The following is a 15,626-nucleotide window of genomic DNA, read 5'->3' as shown; positions in this document are numbered from 1 at the left end:
CAATGAAACTTCCGCTTTGAGCAATGAATACGCAAAAATCAGAGACGATATTGCTTGTGTCGACTTTTATTTTGAACGTGATTGTTTTAATGATTAAATTGCATTTAAAAAACTTTTTATTTTTCTTATTTTTACACTGTAAAACATTTTATGTACTATCATTGTCTAGCTTGTATTTTGTTCAACAATAATACAAAATGATAAAACACAAATGTTATTTAGAAATAAATACATTCTTATTTTAAACCAAATTTTTATTTAGTAAATAATATATAAACGCAAAATTAGCAAATCCATACAATATTTTAATATTTATTTAATGTTTTAGCGAAAGTTTGATTATTTGGTAGCTTAAATAATAGTTATCACTACTATAAAAAAGAGAGTTGAATTTAACTGGATGGTTTTTTTTTGTATGTTGTTTTTCATCAATTATGAATATATATTATTTTTTGTTTTTGGTAAAAGCCTTAACTAGGGCATAACTTTTTTCCTTCATTCAGGTTTAAGTGTATGCTGTTGTATTTAGACTCGGGTCAAAGTGTTTTGGGTCTGTCTGAAAAAAAGAAGAATGCAATTTTAAACTCGTTTTTAATTAGCATACGTTCTCGCTTCTCTACGGCAACTCAGAATGGCCATCTGGCATTTCGTAAATTGACGTTTCGCCGCACGGTGGCAGTGTTTCCTTCCTGAAAGATCACACGCGCAATCTGACATCAGCGTTGACGTTGATAGGGAAAACGTCTGTGTGAACGCTTTCAGAAAACGCCGTACTGCAGATGTAGAAAACGTATGGATGTATATTAGCTGGGGACCTGTTGGAGGGATAACTATGATAAAATAGCTTTCTCCAGTGGCTGGGTGGGAAGTGACAGACTTTGAGCATTTCTACATTGCTGTTGCTTTTCCCGTGTGGAGCAACAGAGGAACTTAGTCATTTATCTCACTTAACCTGACACTGTCTAAACCCCATCTGTGAAATCTATCTATCTATCTATCTATCTATCTATCTATCTATCTATCTATCTATCTATCTATCTATCTATCTATCTATCTGTCTGTCTGTCTGTCTGTCTGTCTGTCTGTCTGTGATCTATCTATCTATCTATCTATCTATCTATCTATCTATCTATCTGTCTGTCTGTCTGTCTGTCTGTGATCTATCTATCTATCTATCTATCTATCTATCTATCTATCTATCTATCTATCTATCTATCTATCTATCTATCTATCTATCTATCTATCTATCTAGCCACCCACCCACCCATCCATCTATCCATCCATCCATCCATCCATCCATCCATCCATCCATCCATCCATCCATCCATCTATCTATCTATCTCTGGTCACATCATTGCCATACTTCCATATGTGTTTGTTCATAGTTTTGATGATTGTACTATTATCCTGAAATGTGGAAAATAGTCATAATAAGAAATCAGTAGGTGTGTTTCAAGGTTTGACTGATAGTTTGCATATACAAAAAGAAATAGAGTTTCCAGCTTTACTTTCCATGTGCTAACCAGTGTAACGCGCCAAATCTGCTGGGTTTACGTAAGACACACCCACCCCTGTTGACCTGCTGTCTATAATATAACTTAGAAGCGTGCATCTTAGGGAGACCCTTTAAAGATGTTCTGCAGTGCTGGTGAATTTATTATTGCATACTGCCAGCTTATAACAAGCTTAAAAAGCACCCTCCTGCTACGCTACATAAAGAACCGTGACTTCCTGCCAAACAAGCAGCAGCAGCAGCCAACCCCACAGGAACATCATCTGAAGCCTCCTGTGATATGTGTGAGTGAACAGTTGGAAGTTAAACCACAATCGTAGATCCAAGATTACAGAATATTCTGGAATAGAGTGTACATAATAAAATATTGAATAAAATATAAAGGCCTAATAAAACAAAGTAGAGGTTGCACAATGAGAAAAGACAGACATAACTGGAAGGTTTATATAACATGAACAGGAACGGACAACTACAGAATGTGTATCGCATATAAAAGTGGAGAGCACAGTAATGTTAGAGGCTAACTGGGGCTATAAAGCAGACAAAACCCAGCATTATCTGGACAGTAACAGAAAATAGAGGTTGTGACCAAGAGTAACTAGCAGTGATTTCACAAAAAGAGCAGCTGTGTAACCCAAATCCCCTTCCTAATCTGTTCAGGACACTCAATATGATTTTCTGTGATATTATATTACAGAATAAAAGTTTAGGTTCGTTAGCATGTATTAATGTTTTTGAAAGCAGTTTCTTAAGTTCCCCGAGGCTGCATTATTTGATCTAAAACATCCTAAAAACATCACAATTGTGAAATATTTAAAAGAACAGGATTCATATGTTTAAAACGGTCATTTATTTCTGTGATGGCAAAGCTGATTTTTAGCAGTCATTACTCTAGCCTATAGTGAAAAAAAAGAGATCAAACTGCAGTAAAACCACGCACAGTCACTCGAAATAAATTCGGTGAATCGGGTGAAACAATATTTGGCAAATGTTCTAATGTAAAACACCAAACCACGTTTGCAACTCATTTTATTAGCATAATCTGGCAAAACTTCCGAGTGAAACAGGATACTGTAAGAAAGAAGGATGAGGTTTGATCTGAACTTGATCATTTGGAAACTGACTGGATTGTGAAAAACTGATATTTGAATGAAGCCGTTCTATTGCGTTTACACAGACCAATGAGCAGTATTTACAGTATTTACAGTATTTGTCTTTTCGAAAATGCAATCTGAATTATCCTTTTTTTGCATAGCGATTACCTGTGATGAATTATTTATCACACTAATTTAAGCAAAATGTGAAATCGATTGCCACCCTACATTAAAATAAGCTTTTAATTATGAGCTCTTCAGTTTTTGTTTTCTCACACACTTGTCTCTCATCTCTTCTCCTCTTTTTTTCCATCACTCGGCTACATTCTCTTTTTTTCCCTCGCAGTTCAGTGTGAGATTCTCATGTCCGCTTCATCTTAACCCTCATGCGTACCCAAACCCTGATAGCCATCCTTACACACACACACACACACACACACACACACACACACACGAAGACCCCAGCAGCTACATTCATCATGCTCTTTCGGCCCATTCATCACATCCCCCTGAGCCCCCACAGTCCTCTTAGACACAGGCATGGGGTTAGCAAACATCTCCTGGAATTTAGGGCTGTGGTTGTGTTTTTAATGTTTTACAGTGAGTCTCTCGCAAGTTCACAATTCCCCACAGCATGGAGGAACTCACAGGGAATGGAAGGAGAGCGCATGTGTACGTAATGGGAATGATGTGTGCTCGAGTGCAGAAAATCCCACAGACTGTTTACAGGGTTTTCGTACTTTGTGGCCGTGTGCGCTGACATTTATTTGCCCTTGACTAAAGAGGAATCTCTTTGATTGTGTTCGACCCGAGCGCCTGATAAAACAGACAGCACCTAGTGTTGTGCTTTGTTTGCTCGCTCACTTAACACAGCTCTCATAGATAGCGTGGCTGTTAGCAAAAGATACTTTTTTTTTTCGCAATCTGAAGAATGCTAAAGTGGTCACATCCATAAAATGTGTCTGAAATCAATCAATTAATTGATCATTAATCAATAAAGGTGTTGCATATATCTTACCAAATGTATAGTATAGCACATTACAGTAATAGTTCAAATGAACCAAATCATAATTATCGTAATAATCCATTGTTATTATTGAATTATTATGAATTCATTAATTTAATAAAATAATATGAACCTATAGAGCTTTAAATCTTAAACACGTTGTTTACTCTTGTTTGAAAATATGCACTTTTTATAAGCAGTATTCATTAACAATGCATGGATTAATGCTTTTAATATTCTATATGAATGTGTGTGTGTGTGTGTGTGTGTGTATACACACACTTATACCCACACACACGCACACTCATATAGAATCAATTATTCCAAAGCACTGTGTAATACAATGGAACACAATCTCCTTTCTGTCATCTTTTACATACATAAATAGCCACAGCATTTGCTTCTACTTTTTATTGACTCATCAACACAAATGAGAAATGTTGATATGAGCAGGAAAGAGTTGCCTCTCGCATGCAGCACCTGTCACGCAGCAGCGGTCGGGAGCGGAGCCGTAGACATGTGTTCCTCAAACATTCCTTCCACAGCGCTCATAAATCACCATTACCCGGACACTCAGCTCCGCCAGCTGGATCAGTCCGCTCAAACGCAACGCAGCACTTTTTAATGACACTTTTACAAGAGAAACTTTATACGACAGTCATTTTTGACGGGTGTTTGTGTTATCTTCAGTGTATTTGAGCTGTGCTTTCTGTCCTAAATTGAACTCGTGTCTTTGGTTTTGTAAACTTTTAGACACCGGCTATTTAGACACTTCGATATGAGAAGGGTTAAAGGTGATTGATGACACGAGGACCGAAACGAATCATGTTTCCAGAGCCAGACGAAACTCAACACACCTGTCACAGTCCATGAATCACCTTTAAACGATCATCGTTGGGTATTGCTTTTCTCATTGTACAAATTATAGCCTATAACATTATACAAAATCTGGCGTCAGAAAGAATGTTTTGAAGGAAATTTATACTTAATACACTGGAGTAATGCCTGCTAAAAAATTCAGCATTGAATCACAGAAAATACATTTTTAAATATATTCAAATAGAAAACAGTTATTTAAATTTTTATATTTAAATTTTTACAGTATTTTTGATCAAAAAAATGCATGATTAGGAAATCCTATTGACACTTATTTATATGTATTTGCTATGGACATATTTCATATGGAAATTATCCATTTTTAATCAACAACAAATGTTAGACACGTTTCCATAATATTTAGCTTACTTCTACGGCCCTTAATCAGGAGGTTAATACCAGTCCACCAATTCTTTGGGGGTCTCTTATTTTTCCATTTCTGTGCCCTCAATTCTTCAAACACCTCAGCAATAACATTCTCAGTGTCTTTTGTTTTCTTTCCTTGTCATAGGCTATTAGCTTTGATTAAACATCCATTACTCTTTTATGAGCTACTCTAGATGTTCAAGCAAGAGCTGAGGAAACCTCAAACTCTGACATGCACTGCGTCCCATACGCTCTCACCATGCTACATAGGTCGATGGGATCAAATATCAATGTGAAATTCCTCATCGCTTAGCTACCTGGCCTGTCTATTATTGGCCCACATGCCACAGAGGGGGCGCAGTAGTGGCATGATTATATAGGTGTTACAGACTGGATGGAATCTGAAGGGCAGGGGTTCAGACTATGAAGAATGTGAGGTTTTGTGTGTGTGTGTGTGTGTGTGAGAGAGAGAGAGAGAGAGAGAGACAAAGGAGGGAGAGAAAGAACACAGCGTTTTAGAAATGGTCCAGAACTGGTTTCCATCGGACCTTTTACGGCTGTGACCCAACACTGCACCAAAATTGCTTATATTATACAACACTGAAATGTATAAATATAACCACAAGCTGGGCCAAACAGCAAAACGATTAAAAATTATTTATGTTTTGCAGTCAAAAAAATATTTAACCCTAAATGCAAGATTTACACATTCCGTCTGAACCAAACAGTTTTAAGATAACATAATAAATGTACCGTGACAAATATTTGTCAGTAATACATAAATGAAACTTTTAAAATGGTGAAAATGACATGTATTCAGTTAAAAAGCATGAACATTGTTGAAATAAGCAACATTCAATTAAACTAAGTGGATTTAGTAATTATAAATAAACGTGGTTGTTGTTCATTAGTATATTATACAAAAAAACTACTTATTTTATTACGCAGAACAATTATTTTATACGCAATTGAAATGCATACATTTTAAATTGAGGCCTAAATATTTTTGACTGAAATTGGACTGAAATTTGACTCAAATGAAATAAAAGTGAGGCACAGTAGAAAGTGTAAGGTATTTTCCATGGTGAGGAAAAGTACATTGAACTTTGCTTCTTTTTATCGTCATCCATCAACTCTGAAGATCAAAGGAACGAAACTGCATATGACACACACACACACTCCATTAAACACAGACATACCACTCTTAACACGGGCAAGTCAACCAACAAGTGATCATCTACCAGATAAACCTTCCTCTAGTACAGCATATGGTACATAATGTGCACTCTTGTGTGTATACAGTGATGTGCTCTCTCTCACACACACACACACACACACACACACACACACACACACACACACACACACACACACACACACACACACACGCACACACACATACATACACGTATGAATTCCTCTGCAGAAGAGGGGTCTCAGAATAAGATATTCAGTTCTCTTGCCAAACACAACAGATGTTTTGCGTGGTATGTGTGAAACGTCTGGGATTACCATAATTTACAGTACTGCTTGTTTTTCCTACATCTCTCATCACTAGATTAATATACTTATCAGTGTAACTTCAGTGTAAAGTAGCATTATTTAACATAAATTTAAACCTATAAATATGCATCATTTAAACTATGGGGACATAAAACTACATGAACTTAATCAGCATGATATTTTTTTGCCAACTCTACAATTCAAAAGTTTGCATTTGGTAAGTACTTTTATTTTGGTAAGTACTTTTTAACATTAAATTCATCAAAAGTGACAGTCGAAACATTGTTACATTGTTACAAAAGTAAACAAATGGTATTCAAAAAAACAGTTTCCACAAAACTGTTAACCAGCACTACTTTTTTAACACTGATAATAACAATAAATGTTTCTTAAGCAGAACGTAGGACTTATTAAAAGGATTTGAGCACATTATGTGACACTCGAGACTGCTGAAAATTGAGCTTTGCCATAACGGAATTACTAAACATTGTGAATGCTTTGGGGCAGACACAGAATAAGATGTTAAATAATATGATTCAATTTGAACAGATTTCAAGTATCAAGTCTTTTTTTTTTTTTGACCGAGTTTGATGTTTTTCATCACCAGCACTTCTCTGTGATTACAAAAAATGTCTCTGAAGGAAAGTGCGTGTGCAAACATCTGCTGAAGAGACGGACCACTGTGGCACGGTAATTAAAACAGATTTTTGGGTGTTTCGTGAAGGGAGAAATGTCAGACACGCATGCACATATTTGATGATGCATGAATGATTTGTTCATTGAGCAGTTCACTCAAGTCCATCAATTAACATCTTGTGAAGTGATGATCTAAGTGTGTGTAAAGTTTCAGCACATTTTAGTTTACTTCTTTGATATCATCCTTTCTTGAATCATTCATTGGATTCGCTTTATAATCACCCGAAAGGCCTTTAAAAATGAAACCATAGCTATAATACCATATAAGTTAATACTGCGGCATCCATCACTGCCATACGTCCTGTATGCTACTCTGTATCTGTTCTACACCATTTAGTACTGTAAGGATGAGTTGAGAGGTTGTGAGGAGGAACAGACCATTAGCTGTTCTTCTTGCTACACTGAGCCTGGAATCTTGGGAATTCTACAGGCCTTGAGTTCATATCAAGCAGAAAATACTCCATTCTGGAACTGAACTTGGCTGAAGGGTCATGGGTTGTGGAGTTTTCTCAGTTAATCGCGGGCTCAAGAGCGCTCTTTATACATAGTACAGTATGTAGACAAACAGAGGATCCTGGGATATAGAGGGTCTTAAGCTGGCGGATCAGGCACCTGTGGGTTTGTCCGCGGGAGACGCTTCATACCAGTGCATCTGAAATGACCCTCCCCCCGCGGCTGACCTGCACACGGCCTGTTTGATCCATCTCCAGTTCCCACAGTCCACAGAAGAGCTGCTTGGCTTCTATAAGGAAGATTATGCACTGTGTCTATCCCATTGACTGCCAAGTTTCATAACTTATATTTACATGAATTAAACTCAAAAGTGGCTCCAGCTGAGTACCTAAATGACCGTTCGCAAAGACCAGCTTTCCTTAGTTACTGCTGGCATGACCAACAAACTATGACACCGTGTTCTCACGCGGTGAAAAATACATTGCAGAGCAAAGATAAAACTGACACATTGACAGACAAATCAGGTTATTTCTGAAGGCCTCAGGAGTCTCATTTTCAGAGTCAACAGTATAATGTGAAACCTATGAAAATGGTTATAAAAAGCACATGGCGTAGTAGTTTCATAAGAGTTCTATTACTTCTATTATTTATAATAGATACCTTTAGTTCAAGCTTAAATGTCTTTCCTGTCACTTTTAATCAATTTAATGCATCATTACTGAATAAAAATTATATTTTGTATAACATATATATATATATATATATATATATATATATATATATATATATATATATATATATATATATATATATATATATATAAAAAGTTTGACACTAAAATCACACAGGTTCATATAAGTATTTTTGTGGCTACACGCATGACCCGACGTGAGCAACTCTCGTTTCACTTGTTCTTGCAATGCTGTTTTTATGATTATTCCTCCAACCATTTCCAGAAGGGGAACTCCACATTGAAGAGGTAAACCAATCCAACAAGGGAAGCCTTTCTTTTAAGGATCACTAAATCTTGAACGTAATTCTATTCCCACAAACTCTCTGTCCCGTATCATTGCCGAGCGTCCCTACGGTAAGGATGTGATTGTAAATAATTACGTGCATTACATGCCGTTACACTTGGTTGTTATTTCTATACAGCACAGAGAATTGTAAACCGGCTGTTTGTCGTAAATTTACCAAGAAGCGAGATAAAAAAGGTACAGATGGAACTTCATGATCTCGAGACAAGGGAGCGCTTCATAAATCATACATCACAAAGTGATGGAAATAGAACGTGTATTGTTGTAAATGGTAGCAGAGAGACTCTTTAACGAGGAAGGGGTGGAGATGATAGCTCACACTGGTGAGCATGTTGGATCGATTACTATGAAGATAGAATGACACCATAACCAACATGCAGTAGATGCCTCTGTTTGTCAGCATCTTTAAATCAGAACAAGGTAACCCAACGTAAAGATCAATGGTCTCTCTGTGTGACTGACTCTCACTAAACTTGTCAAGCACATATCTGGCTCATATTTCACTTTAGAAAATTCAGGAAATTCTGTGTAAATTTAGGTTAGTTGGGACATTTTTTTCCCAGGCATCTTAAAGGGGTCATGAACTGAAAAACCAAAATGAAAACTAAAAGATGATGCTTGACTATATTGGATGGTAATGTAGCAAAACACAAATGTGAGTAACTGTTTTCATTACATGATCACTATGGTTTTGTTTGTTACTACAGATTATTTTATATGCAATATTAATGCTTATTCAACCTAAATCACTGCAAGCATGCATCTGTGAAGAATGTAAGCTGTAGCCACACCAGCGGGTGTTTACTCCCGAGCCTGCCATGGCTGTTCAAACAGATCCTTCTGATGAGGGGGGGATCAAAACAGCACAAAAAATAGCCTACAATTATCAATAAATCATGATTTTATGTAAAATCTTTATAACATTATAAGTGGACTTATAAAATCCAAATAAAAATCAAAGGCATTTCATGACCAGTTTAAATGGCAAAACCCATCTCATTTTACCTGAATTGTGGTAATAATGTAGTTTTTTGCCATGAAAATACTGTCACAATGATTGTTGATGAAAATGTAATGGTCAGGGTAAGCTAACGAAGAAGTAGGAATCACTTTACAGTTTGTATTTGAAGATTTCTTTATATAAAAAACTGTAGAAGTACATGTGGCACAGTGCCTTTGATACAAATTTGATGTTTACTGGTATATGATAACATCCTTCCTTTGAAAGAGGATGTTTGTAGCGTGAGGGCGGAAGGGTGTGACTACGACTGTCCTTGATCTTCTTTGCGAGTAACCCTCCATTTTCATACTTTGCCAAGCACCTGTCGGCAGGTATGAAATGAGAGCGGCATTTTACCTGTTGCTGCAAGATCCCGTTTACCTCCAGTGACCACCCAGCTTCAACCTTTTCCTCACCCTCACAAGTGCAGTTTATTCGTCTGTAGCATGCATCGAGATTGCCTCCACATGATATTATCACCAGAAAACCCAGCTACTTCTTAAATAGTTGTCGATGGAAAAATATATAGATGCAAGTAATTCCGGCATCTACCAACAGGGGCTAAATGCTGAAGTTGAGCAAACCAATGAAGCCACACAGCAATTGGCCACAGCTAATTATGGCTTTGTCTGCAACCCTTTCAACCGCCCTTCTGGCTCCCTCTATAATCTGTTCAATTAGAAAACCAACAGACTGCTGGAGGAATCCCACAGTCATGGGACATTTCTGTTTCAACAGATACATTTCTGTGAGAATTAAGGAAACATTTTCAAAATAAGCAACACGGTTGAATAGACTCACCAACACCACTTGCACAAGTAAATATCCCATATACCCAGTTTGTGTGGGCAAACAAATTATACACCATCTGGTCTTTCTGAGTTTATTATAAATGTATAATTTTAAATAAAAAAATTATATATATAACTTTATATATATAATATACCCATGAACCCTCATTCACCTCCACTATAGTAATATCTATAGTGCCAAAATCTATGGGGCTCATGTTACAGGCCACAGAGAATTCCTGCTTCATTAGGACAAAAGGGGAATGCAGTTATGTCAACAGACTTGTCTTTAACTGACATCTGACAACACATACATGGCACAAAAAGAGTCATTTGGGAATAACGGAAAAGGAAATGCTAAAATCAAGGAGGTCTATAACACCTGGACAAAGCTGTCCGTTAGCATTCCCATTCATCTCTCAAGATCTTAGAGCTGTAACGTCACAGGCAGCAGAAGACAATTTCCTTTGACACTTTTAAATAATTGTTCACTGATTAAGGATCTACTATAATGCTGTAAAATAGACAATATTAGTCAAGTTTGAAATCTTTAAGGCTTTTTAAATGTTTTGGAAAAAAACTACTTTTCAAAAATACTGCATTTAAGTTGTGATATACTACCTTGGGGTACTTTTTTAAAATTCAGCAGTAGCATATGGAATTGATTAAATCTGACTGTAAATAGTCTCAATACCGTTTAAAAAAGAAAAGATGGTCTTTGCAGTTGGCAGTTAGCATGGGCCTCAATCAGCCAAACGTTGAACTAAATCAGGTTCTCTAAGTAGAAATTCTTAAGTACAGGTTGAAACTTACCCTGAAAAAATATTAGTCATAATCTAAATCTCAAATCCCATAAATATATATGTTCATGCTGCTTTGAAAAAGCATAACATCAACTAGGATTGTTCTTGGACGCCTGTCTTTATGGTGGGGATAATTTTAGATAATGATGTCTGAACTAGAGGCAGTTAATTAGTCAGCCAGTGGTATGTTAATCTATGTATCTTCAGAGAGCACATTGATATCTCCAGCTTTGTAGATGCAGTGAGAAGTGATGTGCTGGAGATACATTCCACTGCTGATATGAGATGTGTTTTGAGGTTTCTTTAACACAACAGTCGAGGTCTGCTTGGGGCAGCTGGTCTCAGATCAGTGCGCGATGAAGTGTTGAGAGTGAGTTGCTTAGCATATCAAGCCACACTCATGTCATGAACCGCTAGCAGACGAGAGAGCTGCTGACTTCAGAACAGGCTAATCTTCTCAACCTCCTGGCAACAAGTCTTATCACCAACACTAGACAGCAAATGTTAGACGGAGAGAGTGAAAGAACGAAAGACACAAAGAGGAGTCGGAGCAAGCAAACATGCCACGGGGGTTTGTATTTTCCAGGCGTTTGCTCACAGATCTGCAGAGATTAATGATAAAGTCAAGGATCTTGGGTTTTACTTTTCGCGTGCTCTCACTTGGGGAATGTCTTTGAGCCAAAATGAGGAGCCTCCAACATAATAAGAAATGTATTGTGAATAAAGCTTTCAAAAACATTTCCATTTTTCCATTCTGCTAATCCCACATTATTACAGCAAGACTTTGTTCTCACAGAAAACATGTCCATCACCTCTAACGCTTCAAGATAATCTCCTTAATGATAATGTGTTATAATAATTTAACAATAATGAAAACATAAGTTAATGAAAAGCTTTATTAAACATGTAGCTGCCAGTAGATTAACTGTTATTAAAAATGATCAATTCTGATATTAGAATAATATTTTTAGCAAACAAATGTTTTTATAAATATTTTTACATTAAAAATAAGTTATATACAATAATATAAAATAGCATCAATTGCTTTCAATTCAATTAAAGGTAAATTTAGGAATCACAACATTATATTATATTATATATAACATGAAACATATTTTACATTATAGTAAAATTTATGATATAATAATTAGATAATAAATTAAGATGCATTTGCTAATGTTTACATTTATAGTACTAAAAAGTATTTAATATGTAGTCCTTTATGGCAACAAATGCTCTTTAAATGTGGAAATAAAGGACATGAACATGCAAAATTAAATATCCAGTACTGGCTGCTACAAAATAATAATAATAATAATAAAAATCCAAATTAGTGCCAGTATATAATGAATCCATAACAGCATGTTTTCTTAAAGAAAACAACTACATTTAAGTGGTTCACTAATTACATGTAATCTGCATTACATAACGAGTTTCCAAAAATGAAGTACTTGAAATTTGATCATATTGCTTTTGAAAATACCCAATTTTTACATTTACTTTATATACAGTTACTTTTTCATGGATCAATTTGGGTCAAAGTTAGAGGCAAGAGTAGTTGTAAGCAATATGGGGAGTTTGTGAAATGTCTATTTGTCACTTATTTTAGTTTCTGGATACCAATGTGTGCCAATGTGCATGTCTAAATGCCTGTTACTCTGCATGTTTGTGCATACAAATGTTTATTTTTGTGCCTCAAACACACACACACAGAGCCAAAAAACACACAAGGGGTCAGAGGTCAGCTGGCTAATGTATCTTCCATGTGGCATCAGAACAGGAATTGAAATATTCCAGGCTATGGCTGTGTGGAATTCTTGATGAAAGAGGGGCAACATTGCCGGGATGCTTCCCAAGTTGCTATGCTCTGACTTGTTTGGGCATCTGTTGTGCTCCGATTATACAAAAAAGACACGCAGATAAACATCAGTGCAGATAGAGAAAGGCTAAAAGCGGCATATCAGAACAGCAAAGGCAAAATCTGCTCTGTGCAAGACCACCACTGAGGGAATCCATAGCAGGAGGTTCACATACCCACAAGGCAACTTCTCCCCATCTAGAAATAGACACTATTAAATGTAAATAGACAGAGCAGCAAACTGTTGACGCAAGTATTTCAATTAACAACCAATGTGCAAACATGCTACAGCTAACCGTTTTAACCACAGTCACAGCTTGTTTGAATATTGAAAAGTCAACCGTGAATGTAATGCAAGGATATTTACGAGTCATTAAGCAGGCTATATATAGTGTAGGCTATATATGTCCTGTACGTGTTTTAGGGTTAGTTCTTGTGAAGACATTGCCAACTTGCTATACAACACATATGCGTTTGAGATTGACGTCTGCAGCTAGAAAAACAATCACTCCTTGACTGAATCCAGTGCTGAAATGCATAGCACTCCATTGCATCAGTTACAAGATAAATAAATAAATAAATAAATGTCATACTGACAGGGCTAATTTAGCTTCTGTCCTCTATACTTTGTGAATGTAAATAGTGGAAGATGAACAGAGAGTAGTGTTGTTATTGCTAAATAAAAAGGTAAACATAAATAGTTTTCGGTAATTTAAAAAAAAATACAGAAACAGAATAAAATGTAAGTATTAGCTGAAAACCTAAATAACTAAAATAAATAAGCCGAAGTACTAAAATGGCTAGAACATAAAAATAATAATTTAGAAGTATAAAAAGCTATTTAGACGTATATTTAAAACGTCTAATAAAAATTCAAAAGCAGAAAACTAATATTAAAAAAGTTGGAAACGTAAAAATAATACATGATTTTAAAATGTAAATGCTATGATTATAAACAAATGACTATTCTATGAGTAAAACTTCTTAGGTAACACTTTAAAATAAGGTTCATTAGCTGACATTTGTTAACTACTTTAGTTAACGTAAACTAAGAATGAATACGTTTTTATTAATCTTAGTTCATGTTAATTTCAATACTACTATTGCCACATTAAAATCAACAGTTGTGATTGTGAAACTCACAACGAGTGATCGTATTTTTATTAACTACCATTAACAAAGATGAATAAATAAATGTAATAAATGTATTGTTCACTGTTTAACTAACATCAACTAATAGAAGTGTTACCACTTCTTACTATAAGAGAACAATGAATGAGTGCTCTTTTATAAATGGGGTGATTCTAGATTCTACATTTTTTATAATAAAGATTCCAAAACATTTTTTTTGTATCAATGCAATAAAAAAGAACCATTTGGGGTTTTGAATAGTAGATTTTTTTGTAATAAAGGAACTTGCAAATGGAAATGCTGCATGGATGTCAAAGGTTCTTCAAGGAACCGTATATGTCAATAAAGAGTCTTTAAATTTTACGAGTGTAAAAGACGCTTGACATTTACTTTAAACTGTGAGTTTAAAGTAAATGTTTGTTTCAGTGTGCATTTGCAGTCACCCAGCTGTCTGATAGCATGCAGGGATGCAAATGTGTGATGATTAGAGTGGATCTTATCTTATGCACAGGGGTACGATTCCGCTTTTGTTCTGCGCCAAACCCCCTACTTGCCCACCTGGGCCGGGCTGGACCTCCTGCTGCTTGGACGACCGCCATGTGTTAGACTTCACTGGTTTGGAACCGCTGCGGCATCTATGGTTTAAACTGAGGAGCGAGAGAGGAAAAATACTCTCTTTCATATCTCAAAACACCAAGACAGAATTACGCACCAAGCCAGCACACACACTAAAGCCACATCTCCACATGATCAAACAGATGACTGATTGCACAGGCCTCAGGGGAATGAGAGGAGGGGAGGGGTAAAGAATGAAATGGGTGGTGGTTTTGCAAAAGAAGCTTTGCACCTCAATGACATTAAATCTGTGCGTAAGAGTGTGTGACAAAGAAGGCAGCGAGACAGAAAGGTTTTGATTAGAGAGCTGTTTGCGGTTTTGGGTGCATGGGTGTGTTAGATTGGAAGCTGCCTCCATTATGTGGAAAGCAATGTTAAGGGAAAAGTCCGAATGAGAATGGAAAAAAAAAAGGAGACAGAGAATATATCCATAGATTTGTGTAAAAACTAAACAGGTCCTGTGGGGGGAGCTGTAACCATGTCTTGGGAATATGATGTAAAACTTATCTTCTTCTTACATGTGAGCTAAATATAAAAGTTTCTTCCTCATACAAGAATGGTTAAAGGTAGGGTGCCACTATAGTTATCAAAGAAAACTGCAAAAATAATTATGGTTTTTAAACAGGTTACCCAAACACTTTTCTCTTTGGTTGTGTAAACCTTGGGACTATCCACCTCCAAATTAATGCTATTGGTTGAGTTGCATTTTTAGGTGTATTTTGGTGATTAAACCAAAAGAGCAATGCTTTAACAAAATATCAATAACACTTTTTTTTGTTTTGCCATATTATGTTGGGATAAAAACACATTTTTATCACAAGCAACTATTCAGATTTGTTGAGATAACAGACTGCACTAAATAACTGAATTAATAAACTGAAATA

This window comes from Puntigrus tetrazona, chromosome 6, assembly GCF_018831695.1.
Source record: "Puntigrus tetrazona isolate hp1 chromosome 6, ASM1883169v1, whole genome shotgun sequence".
In the NCBI taxonomy this organism is placed as follows: domain Eukaryota; kingdom Metazoa; phylum Chordata; class Actinopteri; order Cypriniformes; family Cyprinidae; genus Puntigrus; species Puntigrus tetrazona.
Note: the sequence above shows the minus strand (reverse complement) of the source record.